This window comes from Salmo trutta, chromosome 31 (assembly GCF_901001165.1).
Source record: "Salmo trutta chromosome 31, fSalTru1.1, whole genome shotgun sequence".
Lineage (NCBI taxonomy): Eukaryota > Metazoa > Chordata > Actinopteri > Salmoniformes > Salmonidae > Salmo > Salmo trutta.
Window position 1 is genome coordinate 20804878 of NC_042987.1, and position 13441 is coordinate 20818318.

Below are 13441 nucleotides of genomic sequence, written 5' to 3' on the forward strand. Positions count from 1 at the left end.
AGTACGTTGATTACTCATATCTGCTGTCCTGCGCCTGACTCTCCACACCAGCTACACACAGGACCATTACAGAATTACTCACCAGAAATGGAGTCATCAGGAGCAGACGGCCCCCCTTTCTCGGTCGAAGAGCGCGTCCAGCAGCATGCGACCTTGTTACGTCTGGGCACCGCCATGGATCGCGTGCTGCAGACGATGGATTGATGGGAGAGAGAAGGAGGTTTTCCAACGCCTCCACCAGCCCCACTACAGCAGGCTCCACGGTCCACCCCTCCTTCACCCGGTCCCAGAGGGATTCGGCTCGCACTCCCGAGGGAGTATGATGGGACGGCTACCGGATGCCAGGGGTTCCTCCTCCAGCTGCAGCTTTACCTGGCGACCGTCCACCCGGCTCCTTCGGGACGTGAGAGCGTGTCAGCCCTCGTCTCCTGCCTCTCACGCAAAGCCCTGGAGTGGGCCAACGTCATATGGAATGCGGGAGACGCAGCGTTGGACCATTACACAGAGTTCACCCGCCGCTTTCGGACAGTGTTCGACCACCCGCCTGAGGGTCGAGCGGCAGGTGAACATCTGTTCCACCTGAGGCAGGGGACGAGGAGCGCGCAGGATTTCGCTTTGGACTTACGGACCCTGGCCGCCAGCGCGGGATGGAACGACAGGGCCTTGATTGATCACTACCGGTGCAGTCTGCACGAGGATGTCCGTCGGGAGTTGGCCTGCCGAGACACCACCCTCACGTTGGACCAGCTGGTGGACTTGTCCATCTGACTGGACAACCTGCTGGCCACCCGCGGACGTCCGAATCGGGGCCCGTCACTTCCATCCCCCAGCAGCGCTTAGGGTGACCGGAGGAGGGGTCATTCCCTGTAGCCGCAGAGGGCACACTGCTGTTCGGTGCTGGGGGGGTTCCTAAGGGAGTGGAGGCAGCAGTAAGGGCATTATCGTGTCACCCCAGGTGAATCAGCACCAGGCTCACCCAGAGCCCCCTGTTGCACACATGTATGTGTTTATTACATTTCCTGAGTTTTCCCCGGATTCCCAGCATAAGGCGCTCATAGATTCAGACGCAGCTGGGAATTTTATTGACCGTTCATTTGCCCATAGTTTAGGGATCCCCCTTGTTCCTGTGGCTATGCCCTTCCCTGTGCACACCCTAGATAGTCGACAATTATGGTCAGGGCTGATTAGGGAGGCCACCGCTCCACTAGTCATGGTTACGCAGGAGGGTCACAAGGAGAGAATCAGTCTCTTCCTTATTGATTCTCCTGCGTTTTCCGTGGTGCTGGGCCTACCCTGGTTGGCCTGTCATGACCCCACTATTTTGTGACAACAGAGGGCTCTCAAGGGGTGGTCACGAGAGTGCTCAGGGAGGTGTGTAGGGGTTTCCATCGGTGCGACTATGGTGGAAAGTCCAGACCAGGTCTCCACCGTGTGCATCCCCTCAGAAGATGCCGATTAGGCTCTCGCCTTCTGTAAGAACAAATTCTTATTTTCAATGACAGCCTAGGAACAGTGGTTTAACTGCCTTGTTAAGGGGCAGAACGACAGATTTTTACCTTGTCAGCTCAGGGATTCGATCTTGCAACCTTTCAGTTACTAGTTCAATACTCTAACCACTAGGCTACCTGCCGCTCCAGTTGTGTAGCCGTGTTTGCCTGAGGACACACTTCTCTGTTCAACTTTAGTTCGGTTAACTCAATCTTCTGCGGGACTCTTTTTATTCACTCGTTGTGCTCCTCCGTGGTATTCGCATATACCAAAATGTCATCCATAAAAACGGAGACTCCCTCAAGGCCTTGCAATGTCTCCATTTTCCTTTGGAAGAATTCTGGAGAGCTCGAGATCCCAAACGGAAGACAGCGGAAACAGTACCTGGTGTAATAAAGGTTGTCAACTTTCTGTCACAGGGTAGGGGTATTTGCCAAAATCCACTTGCTGCATCCAATGTTGAGAATACTTTGGCTCCACTCAGCTTTGCGAGTATCTCTTCATAGGTGGGTAAGATAAATCGATCTCTTATATCGCTTCATTAATCTTCTTCAAACCCACACATACACACTTTCCCAACAAACTTCCAAGATGGCGTAGCAGTGGGATGTCTGTTTTGATTGTCTTCTCCCGTCCCTTGTATATACCGTTTTTTTTCTCGTATATATTTTTTATCTCATTTTCCATCTTCGGACTGAACATACTCTCCTGCAACCTGCCTCACCCAATGTGGTATGGATCTGCAATTGTTTACACTTTAGAACCGGAACCCCCTTGAGTAGCTAGCCAGTTAACTAACTAGTAGTCAGTTAGCCACTGCGAGCGGTCATCACCATTAACTCGGACATCTGCCAGCCTCAGCCCGGTCAACTCCTGCCAGCCTGCACAGCACGATATCAACCCAGAGCATATCGGACTGCTTTTCTCTACCACATCTCCGGATTCCTACCACAAGCTTTGAACCTTTACTACGGATCGTCACCGCTAGTTAGCTGCTATCCGAGTGGCTACTCCTGGCTAACGTCTCTGTCCCGAAGCAAGCACCAGTTAGCCTGGAGCTAGCCTCGAACTAGGCCCATCTCCTGGTGAGATCCATCAAGCAATTCCTGGGCTTCAATTACCTCTTTTGCCAATTGGCCTGGACCCTTTGCTGCCGACACGGAGCCTCGCCGATCCATCACGACTGGTCTACTGACGTAACCGTCCGAGGGGGTTTCTGTCCCGACGCAAGCACCAGCTAGCCTCGAGCTAGGCCAATCTCCCGGCTAGCCGAAGAAATCCATCAGATAATTCCTGGGCTTCAATACCTCTTCTGTCAATTGGCCTGGACCCTTTGCTGCCGACACAGAGCCCCGCCGATCCATCACGACTGGTTTGCCGACATAACCATTCAATGGGGTTTCAACAGGCTCTCCTGTTGCGACGTCACCCTGAGGCCCATCTGCTAGCCTGCTGCTAGCCCCAGCCTGCTAGCTGTCTGAATCGCCATGCCTCCAGCTTGACTAGCTACTCACTGGACCCTATGATCACTCGGCTACACGTGTAATTTTTGTCTCATTTTACTGTAGAGCCTCCAGCCCTGCTCAATATTCCTTAGCTAGCCCTTATGTTCCACCCCCCACACATGCAGTGACTGAATCTGGCTTAAATGGTGCCTCTAGAGACACAACCTCTCTTATCGTCACTCAAAGCCTAGGCTTACCTCCACTGTACTCACATCCTACCATACCCTTGTCTGTACATTTGCCTTGAATCTATTCTTCCGCGCCCAGAAATCTGCTCCTTTTACACTCTGTTCCGAACGCACTAGACGACCAGTTCTTTTAGGCTTTAGCCGTACTCTTATCCTACTCCTCCTCTGTTCCTTTGGTGAGGTAGAGGTTAACCCAGGCCCTGTAGCCCGCAACATCACTCCCATTCCCCAAGTGCTCTCATTTGTTGACTTCTGTAACCGTGAACACTTTGGTTTCATGCATGTTAACTTTTTATGGATAGGGGGCAGTATTTTCACTGCCGGATAAAAAAACGTACCCGATTTAATCTGATTATTACTCCTGCCCAGAAACTAGAATATGCATATAATTATTAGCTGTGGATAGAAAACACTCCAAAGTTTCTAAAACTGTTTGAATGGTGTCTGTGAGTATAACAGACCTCATTTGGCAGGCCAAAACCTGAGAAGATTCCAAACAGGAAGCGCCCTCTCTGACCATTTCTTGGCCTTCTTGATCATCTCTATCCAAAACAGGGGATCTCTGCTGTAAAGTGACATTTTCTAACGCTCCCATAGGCTCTCAAAAGGCGCCAGAATGGTGAATGATGACTCTGCAGGCCATGGCTGAAAAACAGTAGCGCATTTGGATAGTGGTCGATCTGAGAACAATGAGACTGGGGGCGCGTGCACGAGCCGACACCATGTTTTTATTTTTTCGTCTTTGAACGAAAACAGGGTTTCCCGGTCGGAATATTATCACTTTTTTACGAGAAAAATCGCATAAAAATTGATTTTAAACAGCGTTTGACATGCTTCGAAGTACGGTAATGGAATATTTTGAAATTTGTCACGAAACGCGCCGGGCGCGTCACCCTTCTTTACCCTTCGGATAGTGTCTTGAACGCACAAACAAAACGCCGCTATTTGGATATAACTATGGATCATTTGGAACCAAACCAACAAGTCCTGGGAGTGCATTCTGACGAAGAACAGCAGAGGTAATCCAATTTATCTTATAGTAAATCTGAGTTTGGTGAGGGCCAAACTTGGTGGGTGTGGCGAGCTAGCCCGTGATGGCGAGCTATCTACTCAGAATATTGCAAAATGTGCTTTCACCGAAAAGCTATTTTAAAATCGGACACCTTGATTGCATAAAGGAGTTCTGTATCTATAATTCTTAAAATAATTGTTATGTTTTTGTGAACGTTTATCGTGAGTAATTTAGTAAATTCACCGGATGTTTCGGTGGGTATGCTAGTTCTGAACGTCACATGCTAATGTAAAAAGCTGTTTTTTGATATAAATATGAACTTGATTGAACAAAACATGCATGTATTGTATAACATAATGTCCTAGGAGTGTCATCTGATGAAGATCATCAAAGGTTAGTGCTGCATTTAGCTGTGTTTTTGGTTTTTGTGACATTATATGCTAGCTTGAAAAATGGGTGTCTGATTATTTCTGGCTGGGTACTCTACTGACCTAATCTAATGTTTTGCTTTTGCTGTAAAGCCTTTTTGAAATCGGACAGTGTGGTTAGATAAAAAAGAGTCTTGTCTTTAAAATGGTGTAAAATAGTCATATGTTTGAAAAATTGAAGTTTTCGGACTTTCGAGGACTTTGTATTTCGCGCCACGCCCATCATTGGATATTGGAGCAGGTGTTCCGCTAGCGGAACGTCTAGATGTAAGAGGTTTTAATTAACATCAGAAGCCTAAGTTTGTTTTATACACTGCTTTAGCACACTCCGCCAACCTGGATGTCCTAGCCATGTCTGAATCCTGGCTTAGGAAGGCCATCAAAAATCCTGAAATTTCCATCCCTAACTATAACATTTTCCGACAAGATATAACTGCCAAAGGGGGCGGAGTTAGCCTGCAGAGTTAGCCTGCAGGTCTGTGCCCAAAAACATCGAGCTTCTACATCTAAAAATCCACCTTTCCAGAAACAGGTTTCTCAGCTGTGAAACCAGCTGTGCCCTGGACACCATATGTGAATTGATCGTCCCCCATCTATCTTCAGAGTTTGTACTGTTAGGTGACCTAAACAGGGACATGCTTAACACCCCGACCGTCCTACAATCTAAGCTAGATGCCCTCAATCTCACACAAATTATCAATGAACCTACCAGGTACAAACCTAATCCGTAACCATGGGCACCCTCTTAGATATCATCCTGACCAACTTGCCCTCTAAATACACATCTGCTGTCTTCAACCAGGATCTCAGCGATCACTGCTTCATTGCCTGCATGCGTAATGGGTCCGTGGTCAAACGACCACCCCTCATCACTGTCAAACACTCCCTAAAACACTTCAGCGAGCAGGCCTTTCTAATCAACCTGGCCCATCGGGTATCCTGGAAGGATATTGACCTCATCCCGTCAGTAGAGGATGCCTGGTTGCTCTTCAAAGGTGCTTTCCTCTCCATCTTAAATAAGCATGCTCCATTTAAAAAATGTACAACCATGAACAGATATAGCCCATGGTTCTCCCCAGACTTGGCTGCCCTTGTCCAACACAAAAACATCCTGTGGTGAACTCCATTAGCATCGAATAGCCCCCACGATATGCAACTTTTTAGGAAGTCCAGAACCAATATACCCAGTCAGTTAAGAAAGCTAAGGCTAGCTTATTCAAACAGAAATTTGCTTTCTGATTCCAAAATGTTTTGGGACACTGTAAAGTCCATGGAGAATACGAGCACCTCCTCCCAGCTGCCCACTGCACTGGGGGATAGGAAACACTTTCACCACCGATAAATCTACGGTAATTGATCATTTCAATAAGCATTTTTCTACGGCTGGCCACTCTTTCCACCTGGCAACCCCTATGCCGGCCAAAATCTCAGCACCCCCTGCAGCAACTTGCCCGCCTCTTTCACCCAAATCCAGACAGCTGATGTTCTGAATGAACTGCAAAATCTGGATCCCGACAAATCAGCTAGGCTAGACAATCTGCACCCTCTTTCTAAAATGATCTGCCTAAATTGTTGCAACTGCTTTTACTAGCCTATTCAACCTTCTCTTTCGTATCGGCTGAGATCCCAAAGATTGGAAAGCTGCCCCTATTCAAAGGGGGAGACACCTTTGACCCAAACTGTTAAAGATGTATATCCATCCTGCCCTGCCTTTCTAAAATCTTCAAAAGCCAAGTTAATAAACAGATCACCAACCATTTCGAATCCCAACGTACCTTCTCCACTATGCAATCTGGTTTCCGAGCTGTTCATGGGTGCACCTCAGCCATGCTCAAGGTCCTAAACGATATCATAACAGCCATCGATAAAAGACAATACTGTGCAGCCATCTTCATCGAACTGGCCAAGGCTTTCGACTCTGTCAATCACCGCATTCTTATTGGCAGACTCAACAGCCTTGGCTTCTCAAATGACTGCCTCGCGTGGTTCACTAACTACTTCTCAGAGAGAATTCAGTGTGTCAAATCGGAGGGCCTGTTGTCCGGACCTCTGGCAGTCCCTATGGCGGTGGCACAGGGTTCATTTCTCAGGCCGACTCTTTTCTTTGTGTGTATCAATGATGTCACTCTTGCTGCTGGTGATTCTCTGATCCACCTCTACGCAGATGACACCATTCTGTATACATCTGGCCTTTCTTTGGACACGGTGCTAACAAACCTCCAAACGAGCTTCAACGCCATACAACACTCCTTCCGTGCATGCTTTTCAACCGATTGCTTCCCGCACCCTCCCGCCCGACTAGCATCACTACTCTGGACGGTTTTGACCTAGAATATGTGGACAACTACAAATACCTACAGTTGAAGTCGGAAGTTTACATAGGTTTACTTAGGTTGGAGTCATTAAAACTCATTTTTCAACCACTCCACAAATTTAGGGCATCTAATTTGTGCATGAGACAAGTAATTTTTCCAACAATTGTTTACAGACATATTATTTAACTTATAATTCACCTTATCACAATTCCATTGGGTCAGAAGTTTACATACACTAAGCTGACTGCCTTTAAACAGCTTGGAAAATTCCAGAAAATGATGGCTTTTGAAGCTTCTGATAGGCTAATTGACATCATTAGAGTCAATTGGAGGTGTACCTGTGGATGTATTTCAAGGCCTACCTTCAAACTCAGTGCCTCTTTGCTTGACATCATGGGAAAATCAAAAGAAATCAGCCAAGACCTCAGAAAAATTAATTGTAGACCTCCAAGTCTGGTTCATCCTTGAGCAATTTTCAAATGCCTGAAGGTACCATGTTCATCTGTACAAACGATAGTACGCAAGTATAAACACCATGGGACCACGCAGCTGTCACACCGCTCAGGAAGTCTCCTAGAGATGAACGTACTTTGTTGCGAAAGTGGAAATCAATCCCAGAACAACAGCAAAGGACCTTGTGAAAAAGCTGGAGGAAACAGGTACAAAAGTATCTATATCCACAGTAAAATAAGTCCTATATCGACATAACCTGATAGGTCGCTCAGCACGGAAGAAGACACTGCTTCAAAACCGCCATAAAGCCAGACTACGGTTTGCAACTGCACATGGGGAAAAATATCATACTTTTTGGAGAAATGTCCTCTGGTTTGATGAAACAAAAATAGAACTGTTTGGCCATAATTACCATCGTTATCTTTGGAGGAAAAATGGGGAGGCTTGCAAGCTGAAGAAGTAGTGATGATTCACCGGAAGTTTTGGGGGAAATACATTTTCTTAATCTAACTTATCTAACTTTATGCTATCGCTGTAAAGCCTTTTTGAAATCAGACAACGTGGTTGGATTAAGGAGAGGTTTATCTTTCAAATGGTGTAAAATAGTTGATTGTTTGAGAAATTGAAATTATTAGATTTTTGCTATCTTGTCAAGCAATCCCGTTACCGGGATGAGAACGGGAAGGGGGTTCCCTAGATGTTTTAAATGGGTCTTCCAAATGAACAATGACCCCAAGCATACTTCCAAAGTTGTGGCAAAATGGCTTAAGGACAACAAAGTCATGGTATTGGAGTGGCCATCACAAAGCCCTGACCTCAATCCCATAGAAAATGTGTGGGCAGAACTGAAAAAGCATGTGCGAGCAAGGAGGCCTACAAACCTGACTCAGTTATACCTGCTCTGTCAGGAAGAATGGGCCAAAATTCACCCAACTTATTGTGGGAAGCTTGTGGAAGGCTACCCAAAACGTTTGTCCCAAGTTAAACAATTTAAAGGCAATGCCACCAAATACTAATTGAGTGTATGTAAAATTCTGACCCACTGGGAATGTGATGATCATTCTCTCTACTATTATTCTGACATTTCACATTCTTAAAATAAAGTGGTGATCCTAACTGACCTAAGACAGGGAATTTTTACTAGGATTAAATGTCAGAAATTGTGATAAACTGAGTTTAAATGTAGTTGGCTAAGGTATATGTAAACTTCCGACTTCAACTGTAGGTGTCTGGTTAGACTGTAAACTCTCCTTCCAGACTCGCATTAAGCATCTCCAGTCCAAAATTAAATCTAGAATCGGCTTCCTATTTTGCAACAAAGCCTCCTTCACTCATGCCGCCAAACATACCCTCGTAAAACTGACTATCATACTGATCCTTGACTTCGGAGATGTCATTTACAAAATAGCCCCCAACACTCTACTCAGCAAACTGGATTTAGTCTATCACAGTGCCATCCGTTTTGTCACCAAAGCCCCGTATACTACCCAGCACTGCGACCTGTATGCTCTCGTTGGCTGGCCCTCACTACATATTCCTCGCCAAACCCACTTTCTCCAGGTCATCTATAAGTCTTTGCTCGGCAAAGCCCCGCCTTATCTCAGCTCACTGGTCACCATAGCAACACCCACCCGTAGCACGCGCTCCAGCAGGTATATTGCACTGGTCATCCCCAAAGCCAACACTTCCTTTGGCCGCCTTTTCTTCCAGTTCTCTGCTGCCAATGACTGGACCAAATTGCAAAAATCTCTGAAGCTAGAGTCTTATATCTCCCTCTCTAACTTTAAGCATCAGCTGTCAGAGCAGCTTACCGATCACTGTACCTGTACACAGCCAATCTGTAAATAGCACAACTGACTACCTCATCCCCATATTATTACTTACCCTCTTGCTCTTTTGCACCCCAGTATCTCTACTTGCACATCATCATCTGCACATCTATCACTCTGGTATTAATGCTAAATTGTAATTATTTTCTCCTCTATGGCCTATTTATTGCCTAACTCCCTACTCTTCTACATTAGCACACACTGTACATAGATATTTATTTTGTGTTATTGACTGTACGTTCGTTTGTGTAACTCTGTTGTTTTTGTCACACTGCTTTGCTTTATCTTGGCCAGGTCGCCGTTGTAAATGAGAACTTGCTCTCAACTGGCCTACCTGGTTAAATAAAGGTGAAATAAATAAAATAAATATATATATATATATTTCTTTAGACAGGCACCATGGGTGCACACCAATCTTTTGGTTGTCACCTTCTCCACAATGTCATTTTCCTCCATCCTGCACAACTCCTCTTTCACCTTCTGCATAAGGGGTTTTGAAATTCGGTGCACTGCGTGCACTGCTTATGACTGTTCTCTTTCAGTTGTATTTTCACTGGTTCTGTGTTGAGCAAGCCATGTTCTCCTAATGCGTCATAAACCTATTTGATGCGTTTCACCAGGCAAATCTTGGCTGCTGTTGACCGGCTGAGTTAGTTGTTCACAAACGGTCCCTGAACACATACTGGGAAGGAGTAGTGCTTTTCTTTGTATATGGTGGTCGCTTGAAATTGCTCTGAACAATTCAACTAGCCCCTGGGACTTCAGAGTAATGGTAGACGGCTGGAATGAGCATGTCAAATGTTTCTTCGCACATAACACTAGCGTCTGTTCCAGCACAAATTTTTCATTTTCAGGTGTTGCACCACTGAGAAATTGCACTGTCCGTTGGTCATCACGCCTATCGGCATTGCTAACGGATGCCAAAAAATATGCTTGGTCGTAATATTCTGTATCTTCACTAACCAATTTTGTGGCACATTCTTTCCCAATATCCTGTATATGACACTTGTTTGCATGTTGACTTGAAAGCTGGACATCTCCTGCTTTTTATGTTGCATTTTCCAACACAGGGTTGCATTTTCCTTCTGCACGCTCGGTGTCCCTTAAATCTCTGTTTTCATTGCATTTTATGCGCCATTTTGCCCCCTTGTGATCTCCTGCACATCACGCAGCTTCTCCCTGCTGGCTTAGTTGCATGCTAACTTCCTCCAACAGACTTTTTGTACAATAGTTGCTAACGTGAGATCTGCAGTTTGTGAGACGGTCCTTTATCCAGTATGCCCATGACAATTTGGTCCCGAATATGCTCATCTCTATTCGCACCAGTCACAATGCTCTGAAAGCATGTAAAGAGGTCTGATAAATGCCTCTGTACTCATTGATTAAAAACAGGCACGTTCTTGAATTAACATTCTGTTTGTGGAGAAAAAAGTTGTCATTATAATTCCTTATGCCAATTTCAAAGTCTTCTTTCTCATCCTCCGATGCAAAGATGAATGATTTGAAAATGTTCTTTGCCTCGCTGCCCATGGAATATAAGGGAATGACCTGCACATTGCCATCTTCCTGATCCAATTTGGACACGGTTCTGAATCTCATAACCTTGTTTCCAACCTGTCCATTCTGTCGGTTTATCAAAGCTAAAGTTTTGCGGTGGGTCAAACTTCGCCATAGTCAACTTTCTTAGTAGGATGTGAGCCTGTCATCCCGCTTCTGACACCATGTAATATAATGTGAATGTCCAGTCAGGAGTACCTTTTCTAGGTAAGTTGTTTTAATGCTTCACCAGAATGCCTCAAGATAACTGACATACTGCTTTAAGACATCCCGTAACACTGTCGTGAATACTATGACATTGCCCTGAAGTCCTTTTTATATACAGTAATTTCGTTTCAACAAAAACCTTGTCTGTGTGGTGGCCTGGGACATTTAAAACCTGATTGGCACATACAGTCATCTCAGCATTTTCCTTAAATGTTTTACTTTCGCACACAATCTCTTTTTCTCTCTGTCAGCTGCATAAGGGACAAACTCAACGCAGAGGGCTGAATTCACTTTAAGTCGAGTGTCGCTCCTAAAGGAATCCTAATAAATAATATAAGACTGACGAGAGTGAGGGAAGAGTGATGTGACATAAAAAATAAAGGCTAGGAAGTGTTGCGCCTACTATTGTGGAAGAAAGCAGATACATTTGTATGATACAACAAAGGGTTTATGGGTGGAAAGAGGTTTACATGCTAGAGCCCCAAAGTCATTAAACCTTCAGTTGACTCATGCCATCCATCACTGATCCCGATCATCATTGATTTTGACAAACAAATCGGTCAATCTGTGCGGCCCTCTGACATTCAAAATCCTGATGAGGCCCGCGAGCCAAAAGGTTTACCTCTGCTGTAACTGCAGCTTTATATTTTGAAGTTTATACTGTAGGTCTTCAAGACCAAGGTCTGTCATGTTCTGTTCATCTGGCCATTTGCTAATACATCTAACAATTGCAATCAAGAAACACTTTCTTGAATGCTACATCCTGCTTGGCAATAATGACATTTTGAGATTTCGGGAGACATTGCATTCGCTATCTTTACTGGCAACACATACTGTCACTGGTTATAGTGGGAGTAAAACATTATGGGACCACCATGGATCCACCACGATGGTCGAATGGGATTAACCCAGAAATGTCTTTCATAAAACTCATCTCCCAGGGTTTGAGATCTACAAAACCTAGCAGGTGATTTTTGTTCCCCACAAATAATCTCATTTGACTTTGCTTCCAGTTTCCTCTTCCCTCTGTGGAGACTGGAGTGAGAGGAAAGGAAGAAAGACCACCCCTTGTTTTAGTAAGGCTCAGGAGCTGAGGGTGAGAATGAATGCTCATTACAGGATTAGCAGAGTCCAGAGAATGACTCAAGGGAAGAATTGACGTGGGTCTGGCACATTGACATCTCCACTGCATAAAGCATTAGTGAATAGGTATCTAGCTAGCAGAGACGGGCTGTCCCAGTAAGTCTTAAACCTTCCCCTTCTAGATTAAACGGAACTCAGGAGAATTGCTTTGGCCTTTCAATGGAGGGAATTATACATACATTTAGCAAGCATCTCTCCAATCATAAAGTAATGAGCAGCAGCTGAGAAATGCATTTTAAAATAGCAGCTTACATACACGCTTATGTATTCTATACAAATCAGCACTTGCAGAAACTACAATTCTTCCTCTACACGTTAAGTGGATATTTTTTGCAGAACCACCACATCTTTTCCAGGTCTTTAGCCAGCTACACCTTGTGAGGCACTAACATATCCAATTGCTAGACTGCAGTGAATTGATCATGGAGCAGTGAAATTGTTTCCACAGGGTTCCACTCTCCTGTTTAGTTCTATCTTAGAGCTGGAGCAATGAGTGGCTAGGAGAGGTCCAATGGTAATGTGATAGATACCTTGGTGATAATAAAAAGGACACCACTGCTCATTAAAGCTCAAACAATAAAACCATTGAAAATGTGGCGTCAGGGCTCTTGCTTTAGCACACCCCTGGCCGTATAAAGAGGCTCTAAAGCAGCGTGAATAAAACAAATTAACTTGCACTTATTCACAGCAGCAGTGCTCACCACAGGCAAAAGCAGCTTCAGAGGATCCAGCAGCAGAGGCAGCAGGAGAAGAAGCAAAAACAGTAGCAGATGTGAAGGCTATGACAACAGAGATGGATTGAAAGTGCTGAACAATTTCCCTTTACCTTTCCTCTCCAAACAGATGATAAGGTGTGTGAACAGTGAGCTGTGATCAGACTCTCCCTCTTCATTTTGCTTCCCACCCCATCTGTCAACTGCTGCTCCCAATCCACCTCAGTGGAGTCATCTCCCAAATCCGCCAGGTTGCTGCCTTACTTGTCTGCTGCAGCTCTGGAGTGGGCTTCTGATTGGCTGACTAAACACACTCACTCTCGCTCTCTCTCTCTCTCTCTCTCTACATCTGCTGCATCAGTGACTAAGGTGGAACAAGCTCAAAGCAGAGGGTTGAATATGCTTTAAGGTGAGTGTTGCTCCTAAAGGAATCCTAATGAATAATATAAGACAGAGTGAATGGGAGGGAGGGAAGAGTGATGTGCAGCAAAGATCGTGAAGCCCCTCCAGACCATAGGGCATTTTTAACTGAGATGAAAGCGAATGTGTCGGCACATAAAAAAATAAAGGAGAGGAAGGTTTGCGCATAGTATCGTGGAAGAA

The 13441-nt window shown here is 45.2% G+C and overlaps 1 protein-coding gene across 1 annotated transcript in view; it reads right to left on the bottom strand.

Moving 5' to 3' along the window:
• Nucleotides 1–13076, bottom strand: part of LOC115169735 (cadherin-18) — a 90429-nt gene extending 77353 nt beyond the window's left edge. The window contains exons 1-2 of the mRNA XM_029725649.1: nt 12952–13076; nt 12827–12841 (exon numbers count right to left, since the gene is read on the bottom strand). The gene's annotated coding sequence lies outside the window, so the exon portion shown is untranslated. The remainder of the gene's footprint in view (nt 1–12826; nt 12842–12951) is intronic.
• Between the last annotated feature and the right edge of the window lie 365 nt (nt 13077–13441).